Genomic DNA, 9,345 nt, shown 5'->3' on the forward strand with positions numbered 1-9,345 from the left:
AACTATTATCCCTATGAGATCTGGCTCTCTTAACCACTAGGCCATGAGGCCAGCCAGTTGGATTTCTATATACTAACAACTTAGTATGTAAAAACAGGGACTAGTAGGTGGCATTGTAGTTAAGGTGCTGGATCCCACATAAGTGACTGCAGTGCTGGACCTGGCCACCTGAAAAACACACCAGATGCATGCGCATGTGTGCCCAAAATCTCAAGAGGAGAATAGAGGAGAAGAGATTGTGGTGTGGCCATCCCTCTCCCCCAGGGATGATTTGTCACTATCCTTATCTCTCTGTCTCTCTCCAGAGAGTGCACATCCCTATGGCAAAAAAAAAAAAAAATCCTTAAAAAAATAAAACTATTAAGGAATTAAGAAAATTATTTAATTTACAATAGCATCAAGAAGTATAACATGCTTAAGAGTAAATTTAACCAAGGAGGAGAATGATCTATACACTAAAAACTACTAACTAAAATGGAGCTTGATGATGGTGCAGAGGTGCAATGCGCTGTGAGATTGGCCCACGTGAGAATGTTCCAGATTTATGTCTGGAGACCTCTTAAGCACCAGACACATACATACCTATGTTCCAGGGATACTGACACAGGGGTGGATTGTGACATGAGGATCCTGTAGATGTACCCCCTTTTCTTTCCATTAATGGAAGAAATATGAAAGACAAACATTTTTTAGGCTTTTGCTATAGGACATATACACTTGTTGGAGAAAGACAGAGACAGAGAGAGGAAAAGTAAACAATCATTCCCCAGGCAGTAGGGCCATTCACTATCCCTTCTTTTCCATTCTCCTCTCAGGATTTTGGGCATGCATGTACACACACCCAAAGTGATTTTCAAGACTTCAAGTCTGAGACTCGAACCAAAGTCGGCCATGTGGGAATATAGCACCTTAACCACCATACCACGTGCTGACAGAGGGTACATGTATTCACCAGGGAAAAACAAAGAGAGACAGAGAAAGGGAGAGAGAGAAAATACCACCCAGAGGGGCACAATCACACCTCTATTTCTCCATCCTATTAGAATTTGGAACAAGCACACATATACCCAGTGTGTTTTGAACCACAGTCAGCCATGTGAAACCTGGTTTCCTTGGCCATTAGGCCATTGGACTGGGCAAAAAGAAAAAAAAAAAAAAAACTTAAAAACATACAATAAAAAGTATTTATTAAAGAAATTGTAGAGCCAGCTGGTGATGTGGTGATTAAGGTAGCTGTATCCCACATGACCAACTGTACGATTCAAGTCCTGGACCCAGTGGCTTGAAGAATAAGTTTGACACATGTGTGCATGCCCGAAATTCTAAAGAGAAGAGAGGGGATTATGGCATAGCCATCACCATTGGGGGATGGTGCTTTCTCACTTTCTCTTGGTCTCTCCAGCAAGCACAAATACACACAGCAAATTAAAAGAAAAACTGAAGGCACAATTAAATGAAAAGCTATCCCATATTCAGAATCTAAAGAATGTATACTGTCAATATGCCCATTCTGTCCAAAGTGATCTACAGATTCAGTGCGATTTCTATAAAAATTCCAATGATAATTTTCACAAAAAACAATCCTGAACCACATGTGGAACCACAGGAGACCCAGAATATCTAAAGCAATCTTGAGCAAGAATAAAGCTGGAGGCATCAAACTTCCTGTTTCAAATAACACTAAAATGCTACAGTTATCAAAATAGTATGGTACTGGCAAAATATCAGAAACACAAATCAATGAAGAGATTAGAAAGCCCAGATAAAAAGCTATGAATTTGTGATTGACTAATCTTCAACATATGAAATGAAGAAAGGACAATCTCTTCAATAAGTGTTTTTGGGGAAGTTGAATATACATAAGAGAATGAAATATGACCTTTATTTTACAATTTACAGAAAAGTCAACTCAAAATACACTACAGACCAAACTAAATGTTAGGACCTGAATCCATAAAACTCCTAGAAGAAGACATATGGCAAAAGGTCCATGACAGTCTCCACGATGACTTTTTAAATATGACACTAAAACCACAGACAACAGAAGTAAAATATAGACAACTGGGACTACATCGAACTAAAGACATGCACAGCAAAGGCCTAATCAACAAAATGAAAAGGCAACCCACAGAATTGGAGAAAATATTAGCAAACCATATACCTGGTAAAGGGTTAATATTCACAATATACAAGGAACTTACACAACTCAACAGCAAAATAATAATAATAAACTCATGCTGGACACATGTGCATGTGTGCCCAAGATCCCAAGAGAATGGAGGAGAAGGGATTGCAGCATGGCCATCCCCCCGGGAGGTTATTTCTCACCCTCTCTTTGTCTTTCTCTGTCTCTCCAGTGAGCACATGTGCCCTATAGCAAAAAATAAGTAAATAATAACTCTCTGTATAAACAAATAAATAAGTGTGTGTGTGTGTGTCATGCATGCACATAAGACCTGAGTGGACATTTTTCTGAAGACATACAAATAGCTAATAGGTACAAAAAAGGTGCTTAATATCACTAATCAAAAGGGAAATGCAAACTAAAACCACAATCAGGTATCACTTTATACCTGCTTGGGTATTATCAAAAAGTAGAAAGGTAACAAATGTTGCTGAGGGTGTAGAAAAAAAGAAACACTTATACATTATTGGTGGAGAAGTAAAATTGGTATAATCATTATGGAAACAGTTCGGAGGTTCTTCATAGGGCCAGCCCCATAGCCTAGTGGTTAAGGGAGTCAGATTCCACATGGACGACCATGGTTTGAATCCCAAACAAGATGGCTTGAAAAACATGCTGGGTGAATGTGTGTGCAGTCCCCAAATCCCAACAGGATGGAGAAATGGAGAGGGAATTGTGGTATGACCACATCCCATGGGGCGGGGGCAGGGTGCTTTCTCACCATATCCCATGGGGCGGGGGCAGGGTGCTTTCTCTGTTTCTTTGGTGAGTATACATACCCTATGGCAATTAAAACACATACACACAGGACCAGCAGATGGCATAATGGTTACTTTGCTGGACTCCCATGTAGTTGACCGTAGTTTTAGTTCCAGACTTGATGGCTTAAAACACACAAGGCACATGTTCATGTGTACCTAAAATCCCAAAAGGAGAGTGGAAGAGGAGGGATTGTGGTATGACCATCCTTCGTTGTGGTGTGACCATCCTTCCTTACTTGCTTTCTATCTCTGCATCTCTCTCTCTCTCTCTCCAGCAAGTGCATGCTCCCTATAGCAAAAAAGTCTTAAGATATGTGTGTATATGTATATATGTGTGTGTATATGTCTACACTTATTTATATACATACATTTATGTTTAAAATAGAACTGTTGGGACCAGTAGATGGCCTGAAGGTCGAGGCACTGGATCCCACATGGCTATGCAGTTCAAGTCCCAGACCCAGTAGCTGGAGAATCATGTGCTGGGTACATATGCATGCATGCGCAAAATCCTGAGAGGACAGTGGAGAAGAATCACCCTCAGGGATGATTCTCACTTTCCTTCTCTTTATCTCTCTGTGGTGAGCACACACACCCTATAGCAAAAACAAACAAACAACAACAAAAAATCTGCCCTGTGATCAGGTAATCCCTCCTCTGGGTATATATCTGAAGGAAATAAATCAGTATGTCAAAGAGACATCTGCACTTCCATGTTCACGGCAACATTATCCACAATGGCCAAGATACAGAAAAAAGCAAGTATCCACTGATGAATGAATGAATCGAGAAAATGTAAAGCATATACACAATGAAATACTATCCAGCCCTAAAATAGGAAACCCTGCTATTCATGACAACATGGGTGAATACGGGAGGCATGTTACTGAGTGAAGTCAGAAATGGAAAAACGAATCTGTGTGATCTCACTTATCTGTGGAATCTGAAATGTTGGACTTACAGAATCAGAGACTAGACGGAAATAATGGTTACCAGAGGTTATGGCACAGGAAAGACATAGAGACGTTCGTCAAAGAGTACATTCTTGCAGTTATAAAAAAATACGAGCTGGAGACCTAAGGAACAGCATGGTGACTATAGTTAATAGTAATGTATTGGTGACCAGCAAATGGTGTGGTGGTTGAGGAGCTGGATTCCCATATGGCTGACCACGGTTCAAGTCCCAGACCCATTGGAGGCTTGAAAAATCACAACAGGTGCACGTGCGTATGTGCTCAAAATCCCAAGAGAAGAATGGAAATGGGCTCGCAATATGGCACGCCCAAAATCTAGAGAGGAAAATGGTGGAGAAATTATTACAGCGTGGCCATCTCCCCTGGGGGGATGATTTCTCACTTTCCCTTACTCTGTCTCCCTCTGGTAAGCACCTGTGCCCCATGACAAAAACCTAAGAACACACACACACACAAACAAACAAAAACCAACAGGTACTGTGCACCTGAAATTTGTTAAGAATAGACCTTAAGTATTTTCTTCACCCAAATAAAAAGAAAGAAAAAAAGAAAGATAACTATGTGAAGTGATGGCTATATTAGTTTGATTATAACAATCATTTCACAACGTATACATGTATCAAAACATCACATTACACATCTTGAACATACACAAAGTTTATTTATCGATTACACCTTAATAAAGCCAAAAAACTCTGATAGGTTCTAATTCTGTAAATCTGATAAAAATTTTGATACATAAATTATACCTCAGTAAAGTTTTAAAAACGTATGCCTAAAAAAAGACAATTGTATAAAGCAACATGTATCACTGGGTCCACAACATATAGAAACGTAACACATTTGTTAATAACGGTACAAAGGAGATGAGTGGGAACAAAGGTGTACTGAGCTAAAGAAATTACTCTGGGTGGTAACTAGAATCCACAGGAGCAAACAATAAACACAACTCAAAAGGAAAAATAAGGTTAATGTAACAAAAGCTGGGCCAGCCAGTGGGATGGTGGTTAAGGCACTGACTCTTACATGGCATTTTGATTTTCTTATGCTGAGGGTTGACAATTCACACCAGGTATGTCTGTGTGTAAGCCCAAAATCCCAAGAAGAAAATGGAGAAGAGTTGGGGGTGTGGCCATCCCCCAGGGGGCGCTTTCTCACTTTCCCTCTCTCTCTGTCCCTGTCTACTCAAGTGTACGTGCCCTATGGCAAAGTAAAAAGAAGAGGGGGAAAAAAAAGTATACTTAACTTTCTTTCCTTTTTCCTTTCATCTTCTTTAAAGACATACTAAAAAGAAGAGGGGGAAAAAATATATATACTTAACTTGCTCTCCTTTTTCCTTTCATCTTCTTTAAAGACATAAAATAATTATAACAATGTATTGATGGATTTGTGATATCTATAGATATAATATATGTAATAATACCACAAAAAGCAGGGAAAGGGCATGCTATAAACTTTTCTCTATTTTTAAGTTTAAATTTTTTTGAAGTTTTTTGTTGTTGTTGTTAAAAATTAAGACAAAAACACACATTAGCCTAGGATTGGGATTATCTACCTCTGCATGTTGTACCCAACAATCCGAAATTCAATCAAGCATAAGAGAAAATCATGCAGTCAAGAGCAGGGTAAAAATAAGATGTATGAGGCTACTGCCCGCTCAACCCAGAATACTGTTGTACTGTGAACTTCTTTTTAACAAGTAGGAGCACACTCGAAAATAACAATAAACGGCATAGTAAATACATAAACCAGTCACGTGGTCATTTATTACCACTTTTGTGTTCACCTGTATTGCACATAATTGCATATACTATACTTTTCCATGACTGGCAGCTCAATAGGTCTGTTTACATCAGCATCGCCCAAAACAAGGGGATAATACATCATGTTGTGACATTCCTTAGAAATGTTTCAGTTCTATTATAACCCCCCCCCTTTTTTTTTTTAATTTGCCTAAGGGTGCTGTTTGCTCATCCTCAGGGAGAGAGGAGTAGAGAGCAGAGAAAAACATCCCCCGGAGAAGATGATCACACTGCAAACCCCCTATCCTCCATCTCTCCTCCCTTTGGGATTTTGGACATGCATACACATGTACCCAGTCTGTTTTTCCACTTTGTGTCAGATCCAGCTGCTTTAACCACCATGCCACCACCTGGCCCTCCACTATAATCTTATAGAAATAGTTACATTGTGTGGTCCATAGCTGACCAAAATGTTGTCATGCAGTGCATGACTGTGTAATCTTTCTTTTCTTTTTTGAAGAAGTTTTTGCCTTAGGGTATATATACTCATCAGAAAGAGAGAGACAAGAGACAGTGAAAGGGAAAGTGAGAAATCACTGCCCAGGGGGATGGCCATGCCACAATCCCTTCTGCATTTCTCTCTCCTCCAGGGGTTTTGGAAAGCACACACAGGCGTCAGCTTGATTTTCAAGACACCAAGTCCAGGACTCGAACCATGGTCAGCCATGTGGGAGGTCAGCAACATAACCGCTTCGCCATCTGCTGGCCTCATGTATGTATAATTTTATTTTTAAGAACATCACAGATACACATAAACAAATGAGAAAGGATAGCCCAAATTGTGAATAGCAATTACCTATTATTACAGAGTAGCAGGATTATAAACAATGTTAATTTTTTCTTACGGTAAAAAATTATTTCTAATTAATGTATTACTAATTAAGGTATTCCATGTAATAACACATGGGAAAAACTGCTATCAAACCCTCTTTACAAATGTGGCAATGGTATTTACATAGAAAACATGGCAATAAATCTCGTGTCTCAAAAAAAAAAAAAAAAAACACACAAAAAAACCCCGCCTGTAGAATAGCTAGCATTTACTATATACAAACTCATTATTTAATTCTCATAATAAGTCTAGGCATTTACAACTATTAATCCCCATGGTACTTATGAGTAAAGCGAAACCCAAAAAATTAAACTGTCCAAAGAGTTAAAGCCCAGGCCTGCTTGACTGGAATGCTCCCATTCTGAATACTATTCTAGGTATTGCCCCATCAGTTACATATAAAAATGTAAAACTCAATCGACTTAGACATCCAGTAACAAGAGAACAGGATACAGTGTAGCCATGAAAGTGTTTATGGAAACTAGTTCTATGTAAAAATTGAAGGCCCTCTTACATTGAAAAGCAACTTATCACATTCTAGGCATGAGTACAAGAAAATGTAATAATTCCATGGAAAAAGACCCAAATAAGCCCGTATGTTAACGTTGATTCAGTGTGGGTAGTGGGCTTCTGGGTAGTTTTCTCTTTTGCACCGTTGAATTCTTGTGATATTCATAAATGCACCAGAGTCGCTTCGAAAGAATGAAAAAACTGAATTGTAGTGTCATGGAATAAAGGGAGAAGTTTGTGTTTGTTTTGTAATAAATGAGAAACTCAGCCCAGTGTCTTCCCAAGTAACTCTAAACTCCAAGTCAAGGAATAAACTTGACATGACCTTATGTATTATCTAAAAAGCCACCTCCGTTCTTCTAATGGACATCAGGCGACTCTGCAGGAACCAATCGTTTGCTCCAAAGTATGTTATGATATTCAAAACTGTATTTGTAACCTGCGTTATAAGGAACCTATTAAGGGCTTACTGGGGTTGATGACAGCAGTATAGCTTAGAGGGTCCAAATTCCATCCTTTTCCTCGGAAAGAACTCAATTCAAAAATATTTCCAAACTATTTCTGGAATGTGTTCTCGTCGTCAAGAAACAGGACGAGCAAAGGCGGTCAGAGAAGGCCGAAGCGTCCCCAAATGCAAGCTCGTCCCAGCATCTCGCCTCTGGGACAGGGAGCATTGCTCATGGCTCCGGGGCGGCGGCGGGGAGCCAAGGGCTAAAGTCTTCACGGTCTCGGTCAGCAAACGAGGGATCCCCGGGCGCACCAGGGGAGCAGAGCGCGGAGCCTCGGCCCAGACCCGGGCTCTCGCACTCACTCGTCCGACCTGGAAATCGGCCTCGCGGAAATGGCAACAGCGCCGGCTCCAGACAGCAGCTCAGGACCGGGAGGCGAGAGTCCCGCTTGGGCTGCGGGGCGCGCAGGCGCAGACGCGAAAAACGCAGGCGGCCGGGACCCGGAGCTCCAGCAGGGACACGGGAGACAGCGAGCCGGAGCTCGAACAGACCCGCCCACCTTAACTCCACGTCCCCAGGCCGCCTCGGGGAAGCGCGCGCGCTCACCGAGGCCACGCCCCCGACAGGGACTTCCGGGGCGGGGTCTGCCGCTGGGGTGTCCCCTCTGCGCCGGTCCGCCTGAACTGCACTGCCCGCGGCGGTTTTCTGGTCGGTGCAAAGGTTCCGGTGTCCGCGGAAGGAGAGGGGCGATGATATTTCGGCGTCAGTTTAGCGCTCTACACGTTTGCTGAATGACTAAATTGATAAATGGGGTGTGTTTACTTTCATTTCTACTCTGTCTTCAAAAAGCCCCATCCCAGCAACCAAAGTTTTGGATGCGTCCTTGACAAATCTTCCTTGAAATAGGAATTGGTTTTACCATGCAAGTGAATTTGGCGAGAACTTCTTAAGGAAAAGTTTTGCCCGCATTTTTTCTTTTTTTGCAACCTTGTTTTTATATGCACTTAAAAAAAACTTGAATGGATTGCCAAAGACCAAACTTCAGTTAGTATTCGGCTTCAAACTTGAGCAACCTTAGCGCCCTACTCTCCACCTATCCTCCATACTCAGAATGCTTACATATTTCATTTATAAACGTGTGCTTTATTGCGGACCAATAGTAGTAGTCAGAGTCAAGTATATCATTGTGTTGTGGAGCATCTTGTCACCTTCTGCGGCCCATCTAATATATCTTTTTTTGCATGGATGGAATCCCATTATTCTAGTGCGGTGTCGGGGGACAGTTACTGAGAAATACATACCCTATGGCGCCAGACGCACAACGGAACATCCGCTTTCACCCTCCTCGCTTATCAACCAAGTCGTAGGGAGGCAACCTGGTCATTAAGTGACAAGTGCCTGTACCGCCTTGGTTAACCTCTCCGAGCTGGTAAAGCATTTACAATGCCTCCAACACTGCCCAGGATTGAAATGACACGAATCATTTCGCCTGCCCTAGTTCTCAACTTCTGGGTCCCACAGCGAAGCAGTTCCCGGAAGTGCACAGACGACACCATGCCCCACCGCCTTTGCTCCCCTCTGCAGAAAGCCACCACGACTATAAATGTCCGGTACTAACAGCGCAAGCTCCACCCAGTACACGATCCGAATCCTAGGAGGCACCGCCCTCCATCGCCGGAAGAGGCGTCACGACGCTGTGCGCTCCGTGCCCGGATGTAGGGTTTCATATCCGGATTCTTAGCGCGGACTGAGCCCTGCTTTTCCCTACGCGGTCAGCACATGCGCGGCAGCTCTTTTCCTTCACTTCCACTAGCTTCCACCGTCCGGGGAGC

Source organism: Tupaia chinensis, unplaced genomic scaffold (assembly GCF_000334495.1).
Source record: "Tupaia chinensis unplaced genomic scaffold, TupChi_1.0 Scaffold000607_1, whole genome shotgun sequence".
NCBI lineage: Eukaryota > Metazoa > Chordata > Mammalia > Scandentia > Tupaiidae > Tupaia > Tupaia belangeri.